The sequence below is a fragment of the Rhinolophus hipposideros genome (assembly GCF_964194185.1).
Source record: "Rhinolophus hipposideros genome assembly, chromosome: 3".
In the NCBI taxonomy this organism is placed as follows: Eukaryota; Metazoa; Chordata; class Mammalia; order Chiroptera; family Rhinolophidae; genus Rhinolophus; species Rhinolophus hipposideros.
Window position 1 is genome coordinate 49281675 of NC_138049.1, and position 23953 is coordinate 49305627.

General features: G+C 42.0%; 1 pseudogene across 1 annotated transcript; it reads right to left on the minus strand.

The window, feature by feature from the left end:
- Positions 1–18441: 18441 nt before the first annotated feature.
- Positions 18442–18820, minus strand: LOC308493234 (large ribosomal subunit protein eL31-like; annotated as a pseudogene). Its single transcript has one exon. The product of its transcript is annotated as a large ribosomal subunit protein eL31-like (transcript).
- Positions 18821–23953: the final 5133 nt, after the last annotated feature.

Consider the following 23953-nt stretch of genomic DNA (forward strand, 5'->3'; position numbering starts at 1 on the left):
CCTTGACATTAATTCTACATATTATTTTGGATCAGATTTTGTGGCTGACTACATATGTTAGAAACTTCACTGTGTCTCCAAATTAAGGAACCAAGTCCAATTAGCTGATTAAAAAGAAAGTTTAATTCAAAGGAAGATGTAATACTGTGAAAAGAACCAAATATATTTTTCTCCCCAAGGCTTTGGGTGGAAGCAGAGCTTCTCAAACCATGTGTGTGGTGCATCGACTGTGCATTTTATTGTTTTCCCCACTAGTATCTTTCCTATTACATCACAACTACAGGTTTTACTCTACCAATTCTCTTCTGAGACGCTCTTCCTCCATCCCTCACAGTGGTCGTTTCATCCGTGACAGCTAAGTACAAACACCTCCCCAAGTCAGACTTTTTCCTTTCGTTCCCCCCTCCTGTTTTGAAATTTTGTTTTTCGTTTCCATGCACATCAAAATATTTAAAACGTAAAAAAATATATATATATATTTTCCTAGAAAGCTCTGCTGAAAAGAAAAGGAAAAAAGAAACAAAAACCTTACGGAATCGTCGCCCGGAGTGCGCACGCGGCTGAGTTAACATGCCCAGCCCTGTTCTGAAAGGGAGAGGTAGTCGGTGGCTCACTGATCCCGAGGAAAACGTGACAGCACCGGGTAGGTTCCTCCAGGTGGCACCTGCCCAGACCCTCTTCCGCCCAAGCCCAACCTACAGACTTGCCTGGAACTCTAAAAGAAGGTGGGGCGGGGAGGTGGGGGGAGGACGCGGAGACTGGGCGACCAGCTCAGACAGCCGACCCGCAGCGTTTGAGTTTGAAGCACCTCTCTGGCTTTCAGAATCGGAAAGGGGCGTGCGCGGCTGTCGTGGAGTTAGGCACTTTGCTAGGCAGGAGGGAGAGCGCACTCTAATCCTCTCAACCAGGGGCCCTCCTCTCACCCAGCCAAAAAGTTGAAGACAACGGGATGCTCCGAAATCTGCGGAGCCTCCTCTGGCCTGCCCACTGTCACCCGACGGGGACGAACGGCGCGACACCCGGCCCTGACTCGAGGGCGGTGGCGGGAGCGCCTTCCTCACGCAGTCTCAGCCTGGCGCGCTGAAAATTGTCTTCCAATTTATACACCCAGCTGTCCCCACCACTAAATCTGCTCCAAGAAAGCTACGCTCAGGAAGTTACCAGCAGGACTGATGCTTGTGACTGCACCGAGGCGTGGGGCAAGGATTTCTCAGGAAGCCCGTCCTGCACAAGCCCCTTGTCCTGGGGCCCGCGCACCTCGAGACAAAATGCCCAAGTCAAAACCTATTTCGAGAGTCCTCTCGGCCAGACGTCAGGACCTCTAATTCTTTCCTTCTCATCTCGTCCAAATGAACACAACATTCTGGTAATTCTCATCCCTTCCCCCTTCTATTTTTTGGGTGGTGGTGATGGTGGTGAGCGGGTTTAAATAAAGGAGCTCGAGTTCGGAGAAAAGGGTGCGTAATTGAGAAGCTATCTCCGCAAAGTCACAGGTTCCTGCTCATCTTTCAGCGGAAGCGGCGCTGCAGGGTTCTTTTTTTTTTTTTTTTTAATTACGCAATTTAGGCTAATGCAGTCCACTGGGGAGCCGCTAGTAGCCTACACGCTGAGCTCAGAAGTCACCACGGAATTTGCTTCTTCAACAATGACCCTGGGGGAAGAGTCTCTCCGGAGCCGCCTCCCCGTAGGGCGGCGTCTTACCGCGACCCCTTGGCCCCCCACGGCGACTCCCGTGGACGATCTACTCCTCACAGCGTCCGCCACCCCGCGGCTGCGAGCCCCATCCCCAGGCGCTCCCGCTCCGCACCCCCTCGACACAATCCCGGCGCTTTCTAAAACTTCGGTCGCAGCTTTTCCGACACTGGAGATTAATAAATGCTGTTACCCCTGTTCATCTAACGTAGACATCCTTGCCTCTCTTCACATTTCATAAACTGGGAAAATGTACAGTTAACATTCCAAAAACAAGGTGTATCCGATTCTGCATTTCATTCCTTCTACAAGTTGGTGACACGGAATTCTAGCCTTCAAACACACCGAAATGATCCATTCTAACGTTCTTCTTTCTTTCCACACAGTTTTAAAATACAGACTAATTAATGCCAGAGCGATGACTACTAACAACGGCCAAAGTTTACAGTTTAAACAAGAGCAGAGCCCCAAATCAACTCTTCTTACTGTCCCTAACCCTGGGCTTGAGTCTTTTCACTAAAATCCAAGCCCAAATATATATATGTATATATGTATATGTATATGTATATATATATATATATTTTGCTACCATAGTCTTGATTCTTTAAAAATCTATTTTCTAAGATCGCACACGTAACATTTTAAAGACCTTCTAACGATACCTCCTCATTGCAACTACCACAACCCGCACACCTGTGCAGCACAGCCCGCTCCAGAAGACGTCCAGCAGGAATGAATCCCAGCTATCTTCCGAGTGGCATCTTCTCTGCTCGCCTAAATCAACTTAGGAAAGAAGCAACTTCAATGAATGCAAACTTAGCTTTCCCGGGGAGAAAAGGCAATGCAGCTACAATCAGTCTCTGATTACACAAACATACCTAGGGGCAGGTTGGAGTGTGAAGGAGGGCTTCGGGTTGGGGGTTGCCTACCCAGAGGTGGATTAAACCAGTTCTATTGTTACCGAGTTTAGGAAAAGTAGCTCTTTTTTTTTTTTTTTCCTCCGTGGTGGATATTGGGGGTAGAAACCGAGAAGCTAAAACTTGATCCAAGTTAGGACTTCTGTTATTTTAAATCGTTTAAGATACTGAATTAAGCATAAAGACTCCAGTGGAGAAAATATTCAGTCTTTTGAAATATTGTAAAAGAAGGACTGACGTCTGCATCTACGGTATCTGTCGTGTTTTCCAGGGGCTCAAGGGTCCCCTCTTGTCAAATTGGAAAAAGTGGCGACCGCGGGACTCCCCGGGTCGCATGTTGGGGCCCAAAGGCTTCAGACTGTAATTACCACTTTGCACTTCTGATTTGGATAAAGTAGGCGTACCTATCTCCCTCCCTAGAAAACAAACCAGGGAGAACTGAGCCCGAGATGCTTCCTGGGCCCACCTAGAGACACACCTAAAAGGAGAGGCTCTGTACCGCCAGTAAGTAGGCAGCGTCTGATTAAAGTGTTTGTGCACAGTGCCCAAGAGCCCAGATTTAGGGATGTCCGACTCTTGCTGTCCACAGGTGGGGGGTACCTGAAACGGAAGGAGGTACAGAGCCCTCCTTACTCTGCGTTGAGGTAGTAACGGCGCAAATGACAACTTTCATTGACAGAAGAGCTTCCCAGGCCCGGTCTCCGCTTGGATTGGGCAGCCGAGCGTCACGTGACGGGCACTACGTCCTCGCTTCCCGCCCCATCCCCAGCTCGCGATCCCTGCCAGCAGCCGGGCCTTGCGCCCACTTTCACTTTCTGCACCGGGAGTTAACACCCGAGCGTTAGCGTGGGTTTTGCTTTTTGTTTTTTAAATAAAAGGATTTTGAGGTGATTGGTACAGAAGGGAGGTATTCTAAAGAAATAAGGGTTGCAAGTTCTTATGGGGGGCGGGGCTGCCCCGGAGTACTCTCTACCGGGAGGAGAGGGGCTGGGAAACCGATATTTCTTGCTTGCAGGTAACACTGAATTTGCAGGTCCATAAAACGTTCTGCGAATTACGAGAGCGGGCAGGATCGCGATCAACAGTAGAAAGCAGTGGTGCTTCACCTTCTGAGCGGTGACTTGGTAATTTGGTTTTGAGGAGGAAAGTCCTCCCCGTAGTATATCAGATTAGAGTCAGGAAAAGGCCACCGAAGCTAGTTTGTTATGCATCCTAGGAAACAGCGCTTGTTTAAAAAACAAACTGATGGCTTCCATCTCACCTCTAATCTGTCGGTGACTTGAGTAGAATCAATTCAGAAAAAGTGTAGGTAGAGAGCTCTGTGGTAGGTCCAGGATGAACTAGTGAGTGGGTGAAACCCAGGCCCAGCTAACAGTCCAATGTGTGTGCTTGGACACAACTTCTGTTTCACTTATTATCTATTTACCCCAGCTAGTTACTGTCTATGGAGTTAAAAACATTCTCTCTGTAGTCCTAAGTAATAAGGTCACCTTTAGAAAGAAAATATTGCAGAGCATTGAAAACAGTTATTACTAACACTATGGAGACAGTTCTCAGATCAACTATCATGGACTTTGACCATTCATTTGTTTTTTATTTATGTAACAAAGTTATTATACCGAGGTCCGAGAACTTGTTGCAATGATGTTGCTAACATTTTTTTGATTTCAGAGGGATTGTTCATTATGAATATCTACCAACTGGACAAAACAGTGAGCCAAGTTTACTATTTGCTGAAAAGGCTGAGTGAAAAAATTAGACGAAAATGACCTGAACTTTTCACCAATTCATGGCTCTTGCATCACAACAATGCACCAGCTCACACGGCACTGTCTGTGAGGGAGTTTTTAGCCAGTAAACAAATAACTGTATTGGAACACCCTCCCTACTCACCTGATCTGGCCCCCAATGACTTCTTTATTTACCCGAAGATAAAGAAAATATTGAAAGGAAAACATTTTGATGACATTCAGGACATCAGGGGTAATACAACGACAGCTCTGATGGCCATTCCAGAAAAAGAGTTCCAAAATTGTTTTGAAACTCACTGTCACTGGCATCGGTGCATAACTTCCCAAGAGGAGGACTTCGAAGGTGACTGTAGTGATATTCAGCAATGAGGTACGTAGCACTCTTTCTAGGACGAGTTTGTGAACTTAATTGTCCAAACTCGTACATAGATAGTGTATTTTTTCAAGTGCCAGACCTGTTAGGTTCTGGTTACAGTAGCAACCTGTGAACCAGACTGTCTCACAGTGTAGTGCCTGAGTAGTGCCCATCTGTTAACAGGTCAAGACAAGTTGCAACAAATAATTGGTTGAATCTTGGAAAGAAAAAAATCTTTTTCCATTTCTTAAAAGATGTCTCCACCACGTGATGGCAAAATGACCTCTTCTAGCACGTTGCTCAACTAAGTCCTGTTTTGTTGTTGTTTTACCACCTGTTCCTTCAATGGGAAGAGGAAACCAGGTAAAGCTTGGACAATTGCCTAGCATAGTGCCTACAAAGTAAATGCTCAATAAATAATAATTGAAGTGAAACAATTTACACTTCCTCCTACTTGTAATTTTAAATGACAATATAGTGTCTCTTATTCCATGCTTTAGACAGAGGTTTGATTAAGGAGAAGAGAAAGCTCATGAAACAACTTGCTTCAGGGCCGGCCCGGTAGTTCAGGTGGTTAGGGCTCCACGCTCCTAACTCCGAAGGCTGCCAGTTTGATTCCCACAAGGGCCAGTGGGCTCTCAACCACAAGGTTGCCTAGTTCAATTCCTCCAGTCCCGCAAGGGATGGTGGGCTCTGCCCCCTGACACGGCACCTTGAGCTGAGCTGCCTCCCTGATGGCTCAGTTGGTTGGAGCTCTTCCTCTCAACCACAAGGTTGCTGGTTTCGACTCCTGCAAGGGATGGTGGGCTGTGTCCCCTGCAACTAGCAATGGCAACTGGAGCTGAGCTGTGCCCTCCACAGCTAAGACTGAAAAGGACAACTTGAAGCTGAATGGCACCCTCCACAACTAAGATTGAAAGGACAACAACTTGACTTGGAAAAAAGGCCTGGAAGTACACACTGTTCCCCAATAAAGTCCTGTTCCCCTTCCCCCACACCCCCAAGAAAAACAACTTGCTTCAATCGTATGTTGTGCTAGTAACTTCCACTAATTACATGTCATTTCAAAAGTATTTCCTCAGATTTGTGAATATATAATATTGCCTTTGAATTTCTTTAACTTCCCCCTTATACTTTTACAAAATGAAAGGGTATGTTCTTTGTATTATTATATCACAACCAAACATGGTAACTTTTTTGGGGGAAGAAATTATGATTTTTTTTTTTTTCTGGCAGTTAGCTAAAAATCTCCCAACAAAAAAATGAAGTCTGGAGCAAGAATCAGATAAATAACCCCCACCCTTCAAAAAAAAAATCACATTCTTTTTGCTATCTTGGGAAAAAATATCAAATATATATAGTATACAGATATATAAAATCTCAATTAAGAAACATAGCTGTGTTTTAATGCCTGCTGTTTTTGGAAGTAAATTTGAATGTTTGAAATGAAAGTTGTTTTCCCTTCAAAATTAATGTAAATCTCGCAAGAAAGAAAGAATATCCCCATCTAAACCTCTCTGCTGAGCTCCAAATTTCCCGTTCCACAAATCACACTGGGAACACTGTATGCTGCTGTGTGTGGAGCTGACTCTTCACCTCCCCTGCCGCTCCCCTTCTCCAGAGTCTAGACCTCCTTTAGTTCAACATCCCGGTCCATACTACAAACCTGAGTCATCTTTGATTCTTCTTTCTCTTTAAGTCAGTTATCAAATCCTGCCTGATTTAACCTCCTAATTAGGCCTTAGGTATATCCCTTCCTTTCCGTTCTTACTTCTACTGCTCTAGTTTAGGTCTTTGCTATCTTACTGTCTGACTCATTTGCTGCTACAGACTCTTAACTGTAAGGCTCTGTCATTATTTCCTTCAAATCTTTTCCCTGAATGACTTATCTAAAAAGCAGATCTGAACCTGCCACTCACCTTTAATGGCTTCCCCTTACTTACCAGATAAAAATCTAAGCTCTTTACCAAAGCATTCAAAGCCTCTGTGCATCTTTCCAGCTTCACCTCTCTCTACTTCCTGGCCTGACTTCACATTCCAGCCACACTTCATTCATTCATTTGACACTGCTATGTGCCAGCCACTGCCCTAGACATTTTGAGGAACAAAACTAATGTCTTTCCCTCATGGAGCTTATATGGGAGGGGGTGGGTGGGTACTGTCAGTAAACAACAAACAATAAATAAGCACATTTTATGGGATCTGGGGGATCCCATAATTGTTTGATAGAGTGGTCAAGGTTGGCTTTATTAAAAGGCAACATTTGAACAGAGTGATGAAAGGAGGTGGGACAGTGGGCTAGTTGGATAAACAGAGGAAGAAAATACAGGCAGAGGGAACAGCCAGTGCAAAGCCTAGGGTGGGAATAGTTTAGCACACCAAAGAGAGGAGAGAGCAGAGGGAGTAGAAGGACAGGTCAAAGAGAAAACAGGGTGTGTGAGTATGCTTTTGGACAGGTTCTCATCAGCTACTGTAATAAGCTGGGGACTTCCTTTGCATTAAATGGAAAGCCAACTACTTGTGGTCACCCGCATAAGCCATAGTGTTTAGACCTTGTGTTTCTAGTCATAGGCTCCCTTCTGTTTAGATCGTACCCTTCTCTCCAGCTGAGCTGCTCCCCAAACCTTTTGATTGTTTCTGTTACTGCATTTGCCATATTACTGAGGAGACTTAGGCCTTGAAAAAGTGTTTTGTTTTTTTCATCTTTGTATCCCTAGTGCTCACAGCAGGCACGCAAACCTTCAATGAATGAATACCAATAATATTTGTGTGTAGATTGACCATATATGTCAGGTGTTTTATACATTTATAAATTCTTAAAACGACCCTACAAAAGTGGGCTTTATTATACCTATTCCTATGAAGAGGAAATGAGGTTCAGAGAGGTTAAGTAACTTATCCACTGTCACACAACTGGTAGGTGTCTGAGCTGGGATTCAAACTTAGGTGTCTGGCCAATGGCTACACTGCACTTTTTCCACTTATGAGACTTCGTCACTAGATTAAATGAAACAGAGGGAGGAAATTTATCTCTGGTTTTGTTTCTTGTACTTGGCTTGCCTAGGCTTAAACAAACAAACAAACAAACAAACAGAAAAAACAATTCTACTGACTATTGATTCATTAAATATCTAATAACTACCTATTGTGTGCCAGGTACTTGAAATACAATACTGCACCAAATAGATGTAGTCTCTTCCCTTGTGTAGTTTACACTATAGCAGGGAAGATTCACAATTGTATAAGCAAAGGCGGTAATGTGCCGTCACTGCTCTGACTGAGGAAGGACAAAGTGCAGCTGAGGGAACTGCAGCAGCAGCTACTGACCTAGCCACCCAGCCTGGAGAAGGCTATTAGGCTGAGAGCATGTTTTCTGGAGGAAGATAATTCCAAGTGTAATGTAGCATTGGCCTTAGGAACACTGAAATTCAGAAAGTGGAGATATACAAGCTACAAATAAAAGAATTCCCTATACACTTGTATGTGGTACTACGTATTATAAAAAAAGTCGAATGAATCTTGCTTTATTCATTTTTTTCCCAAACTTTGGCTAGCGTTAATACCCTGTTCCCAAATTTGATTACAATCTTTACGCATAAAACCTAAAGCATAAACTTTTTAACCTCTGTTTTAAAATTTTTATTTGATAAGTTATTTGATCCATTCATTTGTAAAGAGGTAATGCAATGTGTATTTTAGTAGTTAATAAATTCCAAAATGATGAAATTCAAGGATGTATTCAAATCATTTTGTTCCACTAAATTTGGTGGTACCTTGCATCATTGGCGGGAATTTGGTAACTTGTTACAGAATGCACATTTTTAAATTATGTTGCTGGGAATAAAATTTTGTATTGTCTTCCTTTTAATTACTGTTCAATGGAAGAAATAATCCAGGAAATCATGAAAGGTGGCGTGACTGAGACAGGAAGAAGCAGGCTGGAAAACCAGAGACCCATATTCAGAAGGTAGCATTTTAGTGCTTTTTAACTGGTGGAAAATTAATAGGTTGTTCTGTACAGATTTCCCCTGTTTTTCAAGTGGGGATATTGTATTTGCCATAATAACTCTAATGTATGACTTGATTTTCAAAATTAAAAATTTAAGGATGAAAATAGTTACTCAGACAACTTGAAACGTGGTGGTGGCAACAGAGCAGTTGTTTTTAATAAGAAAATGATGGGGGAGATCAAAGAAGAGCAGGGATCAGGATGTGGGAGTGAGTTCTCTTTATTGTAAACTGCTTTGGAGGGAGGTGAGAGATGGAGATTAGGGATGATGAAGACCTTTCCTTTGGGCTTCTCTGATCTAGCCAGGGATGATGAGAGTACCTCTGGATGAGCGTCAAAGAAAAGGCATGGCTAAATGGGTAATAAAAGAAAAGGCAATGGCCCATAAATACTAAGTGTTTTAAGTTGAAAATTTTCCCTCAAAAAAAAAAAAAAAAGCACCCCTGCCCCCCCAACCCCCCAGTTTAGCTATTGCAGTTATGGTCTACAGCTTGTAAAACACAAGTTTCCCTAATGGAGCAGGTCCAGTTGTTCGTAAGAGTTAGGGATATTGTGAGAATCCAAAGACTCCTGGCAAATATATGCTTTTCCTTTAAAAAGTGCCCCCGAGGAGGAGAAAATATGCTGGAAAAAAAAAAGCCATAAAATACTTTTTATGTTAAGAACAAAAAGACAGGAAATGTTTTTTTCCCCAAATATTGTTGCATTTTCTCCATCTGGTGAAATAAAATAAGACAGATATGTTATCCTTCACTGTTGCACAAAAACACCCCCAGCAGGCCACTGAGATGGTGGAGAGCTGCTGTCCTTGGAGCTGCAGGGATGTCGGAGGCATTCTTACCCTTCCCCCTCCCCGTAGAAAAACAAAAAACAAAACAAAACAATAAAACCCATGGCATGTACTGCTTCTCTGAGACCATCAAACATTTTTGGCTTAAACACACAGAAATTTCTTGGTAAATAAAACAACAAAATTACAGAACTGTTATCATTACCTCTACGGAAACCTTCCCTGTTTGCTAACTTCCTTCCAAAACATTTTTGCCCTAATTACGTTTTTGTTGGTGGTTTGAAGAGGCCAGGACAACCCAAGGGAATGATTCCATTCTAATTGCGTTTTTCCTTTCCCAGGAGGCCTGTGTCCTTTCATATCCACCAAACTCAATCACTTGATTAAGTGTTGTCCACTTGTTACTGAGAGAAAAAAACCACCACCTAAACAAGCCCAGTGAAATTAACTGGACGTTTTGTTTTTGTTTTCCCCTGCAGAGACCACAAAACTTGTACATATTTTCTGTCAGGGTTAGGTTCTCACCCAGGGCTCCAGGTGTGGAAGAGGAGGGGGTGTGTGTGTGTTTTCCTGGGCCATCAAACTTGCATCCCAAGGTGTGGGTTTTGGCGCGAAGGTGCATAGCTTGTGTCCAATTTTGAAGAGATCCGTAACCCCAGCCCGCCACATCACTACCCTGAGCATCCCCGTTAATTCCCCCAGTGTTGCCAGACTGCTGGGTCTTGCTAGGCTTGCTTTGCTGGAAATTACGGGGAAATGTCATGTAAATTCGGTTTAATGAATTTCTAAAATAACCTGTGAGATTCTCAGCAATAGTCCTCGGGATTTCATCGGCAGGCACGGGAAACTTGGTTCCAATATTTGGGTTCTCGCCCCGGGCGCACCCTCGTCCTGGGCAGACCGGACGCCTCTGCGTCTTTGGGTCCCAGCGTTTCTCTCAGAACGACGCTCTTCAGATCAGACAACTCCCTACAAAGTCTTCCTTGGGTGACCTGTCTAGAGGAAATTTGGGTTCCCTTTTCCTGCAGAAACCTGAGGGATGGCAGTAGAGGGATATACATACATCCTTTCCCCCGCGCGTTGGCGCAGGCAGGGGCAGGAGCGGCGGGGTGTAGGTGGGAGCCTCGCAGATTCCGGGCTCTGCGGGCCACCGGTCCTCGCCCCCAGACCCGGGACCTCGAGTCCAGGCAGCAGCACAGTCACAGCGCGACGTCTCCCAGCTCCTTCAGGAGCACGCGGCCCGCTGGACGCTGCTGGCTTCGAAGAGAAAGCGCCCTTGGCCGGGGCGCACCCGCAGACAGAGGCCCCTCCCCGCTGCGTCTGCGGGTGGAGGGCTCTCCACAGGTTTGTGTGTTGCAGGCAGGGTGCCGGGGGACTAGGGGCCCTTTGGAGGCTCCACGCAGAGCGACATCTTCGTGGCTCCGCACTGCATACAGTGCTGGGGGGGTTCCAGATCCTTGTCAGGGGGGCTGAATGGACAGAGCTCTCTCCCGTCCACTCCCCATCTTTGACTTCATTCATCCTTTCCTTGAACACCTACTTTGTACCAGTGTGGCACTGGGGAGGTGAATGAAGCATCCATGAAGATAGGACTATGTGTGGAGATAAACGGACATGACACGCTGGGGAAAGCCCTGAGTAGCAGGAAGGAGCTAAAGAGTTGGTTTGATGGGCTTCTTTCTCTCACTGAACCCAGATGTACTACTCAGTTAGAGGGTGTTAGTAGTCCCATTTTACAAAGGGGAATGCTGACACCCAGAGAGATTAAATGACTCGCCTGGCGGCGTGGCACTGGAGCTTATGGCCTTTAATGTCAAACATGACATACTAAACTCTTGTTTCCTCCTGGTGAAAAGAATTAACGCTGCCCAGGAGAGTGGACAGAGGTTTACCAGTGGAAGCAAGTGCCGAGGCTGGTCTCTTCTCCCTCGCTCTCAATCCTGATGAAACGGGAAAAGAGGGAACACACCTGGGCCAGGTTCTCCCACCTCTTCTCTCCATCTGTCCCCCATCCCATGAGTGATCTCTTGCAGCCATCAGCACCTACAGCCTGACAAGCAGTAGTTCACCATAATCAGAAGTGTCCGGACGCTGATGGGAACCACTCTGAGCAGCTCTTGTAATTGCAGAAGTCTAACCTGACTTTGTAATCATCTTTTTTCCATCAGGATATATTGAGTATTACAATTTTAATACAGTATTTCCAGCCTGAATGTCTTCCCTAAAGTCCAGCTTCCAGTTTTGTTTCTTTAGCTACCTGTTGAATATCCATCTCCACTCAAATGTCTAAAAGATGTTCAAATTTAACTTGTTTGAAGCTTTGCCTCCAAACCTGCTCCATCCACTGTGTTCCCCTTTTGTTTCAGAACAAATCATTTTTTTTCAGGAGTTGTTCAGGCCAAAAACCTTGGAGCCATCCTTGACTCCTCTTTCTTTCACACTCCAAATTCTGGATATACACAAAAGGTAGGGGCACAGAAAATGTATTTCCAGAATTCCGTGACCATTTCTTATGACCTCAGCTACTATTACTGAGGCCCAGACACTCATCATCTCTCACCTACGTTATTATGACAGCCTCTAAACTGGTCTTCACATTTCTACCTTGTCCTCTTATAATGCATTCTCAGTACAGCAGCCAGAGTGATCCAGTTCTCTAAGGGAGCTCAGAATCCCTCCGTGACCCCCCCCCCTCACTCAGGGTCATAGCCTAAGTCCTTCAGAGTCTACACCCCTGAGAGACCACTCTACCTCTGACCCCTCTACTTCTCCTTACCCAAGCCCACACCCCTCCAGCTACAGTGACCTTCCTGTTAGTCCTACCTTAGGGTCTTTGCATTTGGCCCTCTGCCTGGAGCACGTTTCCCCACAAATGAATACTTTCCTTCCTTTTGCTCAACTGACACTTTCTGGGTAAAGTTTCCGCTGACCACTTATTTAACATTGCAACTCCATCCCCTCTTTCCCTGTTTGATTTTTCTTCATGGTACTTAACTTCTCATATACTAAATGTGCTTCCTCCCCAATCTTCTGGCTTCTGTCCCTCCACAAGAATGCAAGTAATATATATGAAGGCAGGGATTGAGAAACTTGCTGTGTTTTCAGTTCCTAGAACAGTGCCTGGCTCATGGAGGGCACTCAATAGATATTTGTTTTATTATGAATAAAATGGGAGGAAGAGAATGGCTCCACTATTTACTAGCTCTGTGACCTTGGGCGAGTTATTTAACTGCTCTAAAACTCAATGTTCTCATCTGTTAAATGATGGTAGATACCACCTCACAAGGCTATTCTCTGATATTAAATGAATGAATACACATAAAACACTAAGCCCATGAGAAAAGCACAGTAAGTGGTAGTGATTTTTACTTAGTGTATATTCAGGCTAGACTTTCAAGTGTGTGCCTTACCTACCTTTTATAAGTCATTTTTCTATTTGTAATGGTGCGATGTAAATAAAAAATGTAGCATTAGCTAAAATAGTTTCTTTGTTACTGACATTTCTTTGTATAGTGTCTTGGAAGTACGTAGTCACTGTTACTGCTGAGAGCTGAGGGGGAACAAAGCCACATTTTGCTTGATTTACGTCAGCATCATTACCTACCTTCCTCATCATCTTCCATGGAAAGCAAAAAGGAGAAGTTAGATTCCTTGAGTGAATGTGAGTTATCCCCCTTTATGACTCTATCAGGGAAATTCTTTTGAAGAGTGAAAGGAGGGGTCTGCTGGGTGTGGGGTGGAATGGGGTAAGGGGCACTTGACTTAAACACCATGGGCTGGAAGTGGTGCTAGAATTGGGCTGCCTCCTTTCAGCTTGGGCTTTCCTCAGGCAGATCTCCTTAGGGAGGGTGCACATGATGGTGTGATTGTAGGGGAGTGGGTAGAGATGTGGGGGAGGGGTGACAGCTTTTCCATACTAAGGGAAATTGGACAATAGCTCCATCCTGTTCTTTCCCTCTAGCTGGACCAGCTTCTCCCATGGCTCCTCCCTCCCATCACTTCGCTCCTGTCTACCCTATTTAAAATGTCAGCTGAGCCCACTGCCTGTTCTGACACACTCTTGTTTGCTGTGTGACTCTCCCCACTACCTCCACCCATGTAAGCCCCAAGAGGACAACAATTTTTGTCTGTTACATTCTCTGCTTTCTTTCTGGTTCCTAGGGAAAGGCCTGGCACCCGGGGCTGCTGTCAGATTCTTGTTGAATGAGCCTTCATACAGAGCTTACTGAATTTTGTCAAACGGCCTGTGACGTAAGTTGAACAGTCTTTGTGCCAGAACACTTTAAATGCATTCTCTCCTATCATTCGCACAACAGCCCAGTCCTCTGAGGTTGGTGGTGTTATCATTTCCATTTCACAAATAGCGAAACTGAACACCAGCGAGGTTCAGTAACTTGCTCAGGGTCACGCAGCAGCTGGTTAATGGGGCTGCTGAAGACAGAATCCATACAATCTGGGTCCAGGGCTTGAGCTCCAACCTTCTTTGGGAGAAGGTGAGGCCTATGGCAGCATCAAGTGCAACAGACCTGGATCCTGAAAGCGCTGAAGGTTGAGAGCCACAGTAACACCCCCTCATCGCTTCGGGGCCCCTGGTGTGTCCCAGGCCATAGCCAAGACGCCCAGAAGCCGGCGCGGGCCTGGCACGCGACCATCAGTCTGCCCGGGAAGTGAAGCAGAGAACCCTGTTCTAAAAGCCCTCCCTCCAAAGTCCTGCTGATGCTCAAGCGACTTGAATTTTCGGGGTAGGAATAAGCAGCGGCCAGCGGGACGCCAGCTGTAAGTGAGCCACCAAAAAGCCCGGCAGACCGAGCCCGGCGTGGGCTCGGGTTTCCCCAGCCGGGGGCTCCACCACCCTCTGATCCCCTTGGAAGACCCCAAGGGAGAAATCATGTCGGTAAGGAAACTAGAAACTGGGAACTAGGTCTCTGGGAACCGAGAACCCGACTGCACTAGGCAGGTGGCGTGCGGGGCGAGCTCCGGCGCCAGGGTTTGCGTCCGCGGGGAAGCGAGCGCGCGGGATAATGTGGGCGCCCAGCCCCGGGTGGGGACGCGAGGCCACCGGCACCCAGAGTGGGCGGGGCGCAGGGACCGCTACACGTGCGCTTTAGGGCGCGGCCCCCTCGCTCCTGGTTCTCATCGTATGTATGCATAAAATAAAAGCAGAAAAACAACTTGGAGTGGTTCTCTCGGCGAACCCGTTTTGCTCAACCGTTGCAGAGATGGGCGAATGTAGAAGCCAATCTCCTTGCCTTCCGCCCTGCGACTCGGGATTCCGGGTCCTTGCTGGTGGGGGGGTTTCTTGCGTGCGTCTGGGAAACCTTCCAGCCTCCACGCTTTAGCTGCGCGACAGCTTTCAAGTGCAGAGAGATTTGAGGGGGTGGGGGGTGTAAACCTATTCATTGCGAAGGTCACTGAGTTTATAGGAGCTTCTAGGTCATTTTGTCATTAGGTGTTTTCAGTTGAGGGATACTAAAAGCATAACTACTCATCCTGCGGCCTTCTGTAAAAATTTGGAGATTAAAAAAATTCTGAAAATTCTGGTAATCCTTGTTCTAACAAGTCAATTAAAAAGAGTTCGTTAACCCACCATCCCTACTGTGTTTCCCTGAAAATAAGACCAGGTCTTATATTAAGGTTTGCTCCAAAAGACGCATAAGGGCTTATGTTCAGGGGATGTCATCCTGAAAAATCGTGCTAGGGTTTATTTTCCACTTAGGTCTTGTTTTCGGGGAAACACGGTAGGTAGAATCATAGGCAAATCAATGAAGAAATACACTCAAACTGTACAGTTCTTTTTCGAAATGCAAAACCAAGCCCCATGTTTTCAGTTACAAATTAGAGTTCACATTAATTGCCCTAAAATGTAGCGATTTGCTTGCTGGATGCAGAAGTTTGTACTCTTGGCTACTTAAAAAAAAAAGAAAAAGAAAAAGAAAAAAGACAGTTTGTTTTTAAATGGATTTGAGAGTAAAAAGTAATTGAGATGTTTGGCAACCTCAGGGTAAAACATAAGAGTGTACAGAGGATAAAGACAAGAATTTAGCTCTGTTTCTTGCTCCATTACTCTCTCACTTGGTGTATACTCTAACAAGTCCTTTAGCTGTCCTGGGCCTCAGGCTCTCTTCATCAGGAACCTGGCTGTCTTCCACATCTGCCTGCCCCCTGGGGGGTATTGTAAGGGTTAATGAGATATGTTGTGAGTGCTTTGATTCTAAGGTGAATGCCCTGTACAAATACAACTTCGTTACATCTCAGATTCATCTTTGATTCATCTGAATAAACGAGCCTTCCTTTTTATTAACTCTTCCTTGTAAATTTTCAAATTTGAGTTATTTGACTTTAAAATTCTGTGTTGGGGCATTCTATAGCTTCACACAGTATAAAAACCCTTGACAAATTATATTACCCTATTAAGGGAGAACCTCTGTTCACAGATACTGAATAACTTTCTTATTATGTTAGTCAATATACTTATTCAATTAATGTTTATTGAAAAATGTACTCTTTCTAGTGACTGCAAGGGGTACAGGGAAACTATCTTGCAAAGAACTATCTTGTGTGCCTACTGCTCCCAGACACTTTATGTGTATTATCTCATTTAATCCTCATAACAACAACCTGAAATATAAGGACTGTCATTACCCTGTTTATAGAATGTAACCTGAGGTTTCCATGTAATTCAGTATGCAAGGTACTATCAGAGCAGCAGAATTCTATGAAATCATTTGCAACAGCAAGGAGCTACTTTTTTTGAAACCTCTGATGGAAATTTATGGTCACATTTTTTAAGAAGAAAATGTTCTCCTGACACTGCCTCAGCAGTTATGAAATTCAGCTATCTACTATGTTCAACATCCTTATACCAGATCATCCTGGAGTTGAGAGGATGGATTAGAGAAAATTTATATGTAAGCAAATTTATATATAGGCAAAACATGATGATTCAGTTGGAACTGGCCCAACACTCAAAAGCACAAACACCCACCCCTCCCCCACCCCAAAAGAAAAGAAAAGAAACCCACATAAGCTTTCATGTGGTCATTACTTGTTTTGTTAGAAGTTATCTAAAAGACAAATTTGGAGAAGTTTACATTCCTCACACAAGAAAGGGGGCTATGTACCCTTATTTAATGAGGGAAAAGAGAAACCTTGTGGATTAAGCCTACTTTGCATGAAATGTACAGAAAGATTCTTTACCCATCCCTGGAAATATGATTCACCAAATTCCAAGTCATAATGTTGGGCAGGAGGAAAAGAAGCAGAGTAAACCAGAAAATACAAGTTTTTTGTATTCTGTCTGTGGACAGTTAGCCAGGTGCAACAGATTGCTTAGAAGGTTCACTATTTATACTATCGTACTATAGTATCATACATTGCTGCATGTGGATAATGTGCTACGTCATCAGCATTATTAAAGTGAATACTCATGTGCTGGATTTACAGTGTCCTCGTTTACAGTCTCTAACATACAATACTGACACATACACATATAACAGAAACAGACATATATATGGAATACAGCACGTGTTGAATGATTTAGATATACAGGAATTAGTTGTGGTACTTTCTATACATGAGAGAATAGAAAGTGAGATATGCAAGTCATCTATTCAGAGAAAGTAGTCTTGGGCGAATTAGAGGAAACTCCTGTGTTGCTTATAGTTACTTAGTTGGGAAAGGATTCTTAAGAAGGAACCAGAGATGGGGATTTCAGAGTAACAGAGTCATAATATGTTATAATTGGAAGAGACTTTAGAAGTTCAAATCCAACTCTTCATTTTATGAATAAACAAGCTGAGACCCAGAGCCCTAGAGTGGCCAGGTGGTAGCAGATCCAGACTCTAAAGCAGAACAGATGCCCACCCTTTGATGCTCAAATGCTCTTCCATGTCAAAGGGTTTTTCTTGCTGTTGTTTGTTTGATTTGTTAAGTTTGTTTTACTTTTTATTATGGATATTTTCAATAGTGTACAAAAATAGGATAGTATAATGAATATACAGAGAAGGTGCCAAAAAATGTCGACACATATTGAGAAAGAAAAAAACTGTATTAAAATTGTAATACTCAATATATACCAATAACAAAAGATGAATACAAGTCATGTGTATCCATTTTTGGCACCTCTGAGTTATATATCCTATCTTTATACCATTCCCATTTCATCTACTGCCTTGTTTTTGTTTATTTACTTATTTTTGGAGTATTTTAAAGCAAATCCCAGCATCTGTATTGTTTCACTAGGAAATACTTCAGTATGCAGCTCTAAGTAATATTCAAAAAAAGTAACAACCATGCTATTAGCATACCTAACAAAATTAACAATAAACGTTAAGATCATCTAATATCTACTCCTTATTCACATTTCTCTAACAGTCTTAAAGATATCTTTTTTTTTTTTTTTTTTTTTTTTTACTGTTTGTTTGAGTTGGCATCCAAATAAGGTCCTCACATTGAACGTGTTGTTGTGGCTCAAAAGTCTCTTTTATTTTATAACTGTCCCTTGTCATTTTTTTTTGTTTGTTTAATGGTTTTGTTGGTAAAACCAAGTCATTTATCCTATAGAAAATGCCACAGTCTGTGGATTTTGTATAATTTATTGAAGCACATATGTCTGGTTATCCTGATTTCAGTGATGCTAAGGTTGACCGGTGGGTTCAGGGTCAGCCTTTCACCTAATGGTCTTGGGATCCACTAATGATTGTTGCTTAGAAGAGGGATCATTTCATTGGAGGTTAATAAATGGTGATTTTTCTCATTCTGTTATTCAACTGTGTTTGTTAACTGGAATATTTCTTTATATTACTTTCTCCTATCTGCTCTTTGTCTCCCTTGAATAGCTATGGTATAGGAGAGGCAGAATAAATGCTCGATGCTTTCTCTTTACTTTTGTTTTTTGCAGTTTTATAACTTTATTTGACAATCAGCAGTTAGTTCTTACTCACATTAACTGTTTGTAGATTTTTGAAAGTAGTGACAGATATGTAGGTAACCAACATATAGAGCTTATTTGGTGAATCTTTGTCCTCAGTATGCTCTCTAGACAACCACACCAAGATGCAGTATGGGACATTCCTTATTCCTTTGGCCCAGACAGCTTTGTTGAGTCTGGTGTCAATGTACATCTCTGGGATTCTCATCTCCTTCATGACAAATTTCCGGATCTCAGTACCCAAGGGGCACGCTTCTTGATACCCACTCCATGGTTGTGCTTGTGAATGTAGTGGTGTATTCCTTGGTCACTATCTTGTTCGTGAAAGAATGGCCCTTCTTCTTCTCGCCACCCTTCTTTGCGGGAGCCATCCTGCCAGGCCCAAATTGGAAAGCTCTCTTTACTTTTAAATTTTCAGAGTAATGAGTAGGGAGGTTATAATAGAGATTACAGAGGTGGAGTAGTTAATTCTGCACAGTCTGATCAGAAATTATCTCTCAGAAGAAGTAGAATTGGAGCTGAAAAAATATCTGTGATTTTGACAGGCAAAGAAGGGAGGAGAGTCAGAGCATCATGGTCTAAGGGAACTCCATGAACAAATAGGAGGGAGTGGTTGATAAGCTGCTGTGAGTTAAGCAGAGAGTTCATGGGCTACTTGGGGAAGGGCCTGTCTCCTGCACTAGATTGTGACACTCTTGAAGGAAGTATTTGTCTTCTTCAACTTTGAAACTCCAGTGCCAAGAAGGTCAATTACCACAAACTGAACATTTTCTCAATAAATATTTATTGTCTAAAAGAAAGAATTAACTTGTATATATATATGGGCTGTAATACTAACTTGTTTTATCCTCTTAATCAAAGAGCAAAGGAACAGGTTATTTATCATTTACTTTTAACAGGAAAAAGGGAGAAAAGCCTATGATCATCTCACTAGATGCAGAAAAAGGATTTGACAAAATGAAACATGATAAAACACTTAATAAACTAGAAATAGAAGGAAACTACCGCAACATAATAAAGGTCATGTATGAAAAGCCGCCAGCTAACATCATACTCAATGGTGGAAGACTGAAAGCTTTTCCTCTAAGATCAGGCACAAGACAAGGGTGCCCACTCTGGCCACTTCTAGTCAACATAGTACTGAAAGACCTAGTCAGAGCAATTAGGAAAAAGTAAATAAATAAAAAGCATCCAAATTGGAAAGGATGAAGTGAAATTATATTTGTTTGCAGACAACATAATCTTATACATAGAAAACCCTAAAGATCCCCCCCAAACCATTAGAACTAATAAACAAATTCAGCAAAGTTGCAGGATACAAAACCAACACACAAAAATCAGTGGCATTTCTATACACTAACACTGAATAATCTGAAAAGGAAATTAAGAAAACAGTTTCATTTACAATTACATAAAAAAAGTATAAAATACATAGAAATAATTATAACCAAGCACGTGAAAGAATTGTACACTGAAAACTATAAAATGTGGTTGAAAAAAATTAAAGAAGACACAAATAAACAAATGAAAGGACACCCTGTGTTTTGTAAATTGAAAGACTTAATATTGTAAAGATGTCAATACTACCTAACGCGATTTATAGATTCAATGCAATCTGTCAAAATCTCAATGGTGTTGTTTGCATAAATAAATAAATAAAAGTCCTAAAATCCAGATGGATTTTTAAGGGGCCTTGAACAACTAAACAATATGAAAAATAAGACTAAAGTTGAATGTCTCATGCTTCCTGATTTTGAAACATACTACAAAGCTACAGTAATCAAAACAGTGTGGTATTGGCATACAGATAGACATATGGGCTAGTAGAATAGAATCTATTATGTTCCCAGTAACAAAATCTTCCATATATGGTCAGATGATTTTTGACAAGGGTGCCAAGGCCATTCAATGGGGAAAGGATAGTCTTTTCAACAAATGATACTGGGAAAACTGAATGAAATTGGGCCCTTACCTCATACCATCTACAAAAATTAACTCAAAATAGATCAAAGACCTAAGTATAAGAGCTAAAACTATATAACTCTTAGAAGAAAATGGGAAAAACTTTGTGACCTTGGGTTTGGCAATAATTTCTTGGCCAAAATCACAGTCAATAAAAGAAAAAAAAATAAATTTGACTACATCAAAATTAAAAACTTCTGTGCATCAAAGGACACAATCAACAGAGTGAAAATCTCCCACAGAATGGGAGAAAATATTTGCAAATTATATATCTGATAAAAAGTTAATATCCAGAATATATAAAGAACCCCTTCAACTCAACAGCAAAAAAGAAATAACCCAATTCAAAAATGGGCAAAAGACACCAATAGACATTTCTTCAAAAAATATATACAACTAGCCAACAATCACATGAAAAGTTGCTGAACATTACTAATCATTAGGGAAATGCAAATCAAAACCACAATGAGATAACATTTCATATCTATTAGGATGTCTACTATCCAAAAAAAAAAAAAGAAAATGAAAAAGAAACAAAAAAAGAAAAAGAAACCCAGAAAATAGCATGTTGGTAAGGATGTACAGAAATTGGAACCTTTGTACACTATTGATGGAAATGTAAAATGGTGCAGCCTTTGTGGAAAACAGTATAGCTGGTCCTCAAATAACTAAAATTAGAATTACTACATGATCCAGCAATTGCACTTCAGGGTATATTTCCAAAATAATTGAAAAATCTCCAACAGATTTTTGTATACCCATGTTCATAGCAACTTTATTCACAATAGTCAAAAGGTGGAAGCAACTCAAGTGTACATAGAGGGATAAATGGATAAACAAAATGTGAAATATACATACAATGGAATATTATTCACCTTTAAAATGGAAGGAAATTCTGACACAGGCTATAACATGGATGAACCTTGAAGACATAATGTTAAGTGGAATAAGCTAATCACAAAAAGTAAACCCCTTGATGATTCCACTTCTGTGAGGTACCTACAGTAGTCACATTCACAGAAACAGAAATTGAATGGTGGTTGAGAAGTTGGGGCGAGGGAGAAATAGGGAGTTACTGTTTAATAGGTGCAGAGTTTCAGTTTTGCAAAATGAAAAGAGTTCTGAAGATGGATGGTGATGATGCTTGTACAGTGATGTGAATGTATTCAATCCTACTGAGTTATACACTTAAAATTTTACGGTAAATTTTATGTTACATGTATTTTACTACAACTAAAAAAATTTGGGATAAATAAAATTTCTTGCTACTGTATACTCAATCATATAATGAGAAAAAGAGAGAGACAGGGGCGACAGAGGATTCATAGAATTTAAATATATAATTCAATGCAATGCTCAACAAGAACAAATTCTTAAATAAATTTAGATTCAATTACAAATTTTTAAAAATGACAAAATCATGAAAACAATGAAGGGCTGAGGAAAAGTTTCCAATTAGAGAAGAGTAAAAAGACATTACAATTAATTGGAATTCTGTGATTTTTTGAATTGGATCTCAGACCAGGAAAAAAACACACAAAAAAAACAAAACTGTAATTGACACTATTGGTACAAGTGGAAAATTTGAATATAAACAGTGAGTTGGATATCAATATTAGATGTTACATTTGTTGATTTTGGTAAATGTGCCGTGGTTATTTTATGCTAAAGAAAGTCCTCATTCCTAGGAAATATACACTGAAGTACTTATTGATAAAGGGCATTATGGCTGCAATTACTCTCAAATTTTTGCTCTCAAATGATTCAGGGGAAAAGTACACAGAGTAAGCAGGTGATGAAGTAAATGGAACAAAATGCTAACAATTAATGAGATCTGGGTAAAAGGCATCCAGGTGTTGTTTGTACTATTCTTGTAATTTTTCTGTGTAAAATAAAAAGTAAGAAACAAAATTCAAATGGTGGTCATATAATATAAAATCACTCTGGTCTCAGTAATCAGTAGAGGTGATGTAGATAACAAAGACGGTAAAGGTGCCAGGCAGTGCCATCGTGTTGGCCTTGGTTGAGTTTCGGGCTTTTTGACTTATTTTCTCGGTCAAGGACCAATTAAGGATAGAATGCAGTAAGTACTAATCTGCACTTTTGTGGCAACCCTTGATTTGGTTTGTTAACACTGAAAATCCTCCAAATGTGGGAAAAAAAGCCACTAGACTACATTCTACTGATGAGATTTTTGTGATGTTACTATATGTTGTAAAATCAAAACCGTTTGACCTGTGGCTTGTATTAGTCAGGGCCTGTGTTTGAAGTGACAGAAATTCAGCTCAAACTTGCTTTATTCATCAACTATTTAATGAGTGCTTACAATGCCCCAGTCTGTTTTATTGGTATTAGAGAATCTGTTTTATAGGTATTAGAGAAGTAACAGAAAAAAAAGTAAAAAAAAAAAAAAAAAAGGCAAAAAGCCCTGCCCTTTTGAAGCCTCCATTTTGGTGAATAAAAACAAACTAACAAATATTTGGTGAACAAAAGAGGGGAGTGCTCTACTGGCTCACACAACTGGTGTGTTTGTCAGCCATTTCTGTGTAATAAACAACCACACAAATCTCAGTGACATGTGACAGCAAGCATTTATTTAGCTCACACATCTGTGGGTGGCTGGCCCAGCTCTGCTGATCTCAGCTGCGCTTGCTCATGCGTCAGCAGCTTTAGGCTCCGGAGGCTGAGGTACAGAGCTGTGGGTCTGCTCCCTGGGTCTCAGTTTTCTCAGCCTGTAGCTGAGCAGATTCTTCTGGTGACGACAAAGGCACATGACACAGTCCCTGTTGAGTTATATCTGCTAATATCACATTGGCCAAAGTAAGTCTCCTGGCCAAGCCCAAAGTTAGGGAGTAGGAAAATATACTCTCCCCATGGAAGTGGGGGAAACTATAAAGTCTAATGGAAAACATTGTGGATACGGGGGTGGGTTGGGGTGGGGGTGGTGAATATTGGGGCCAATTGTGCAATCTGTCACACTGGGAAGTTCAGAACTTCGGGCCCTTTGAATCCACCTCTATTTCCTTTTTTCTCTCTTTCCCTATCACTCATAGCTACTAGTCTCTGCTTCTTTTTGTGTGTCGTTGGCCATATTTCGGCCTGTGGCCCCCAGAATCCCCCCAAAAAGAAGGGTGACACTTATTCTTTTGGTTTCTGTCTAATAAATCTCAGAGAAGGCCTTTTTTGGTGGGGAGAGAGTGCTTGATTGGTTTAAGGTTAAGTATCTAATTGATGATCTAACGTTATGGTGAGAGGATTGAAGTGCCCTAACTGCTGAGGCCAGGGCCATATGTCCACCTCTGCAGTGGGCACTGGGGTTGGCAGGTGTATCAGAACCATGTAAGAATACTGGGTTGTGGCGGTTTATGTTTTCCAACAGAAAGAAGACTTCTGGGTAAATAACATAAGGTCCTGTCTTATAAACACCCCATATTTGGAATTTGTTCATGGAACATTATTTTCTCAACAAGGAAGTTAAGTGGTCTTTGGCTAATTTCTGACATTCAAGGGAAATGTTACCTGGAAAAAGGTTTCAGATTGCTCATTTG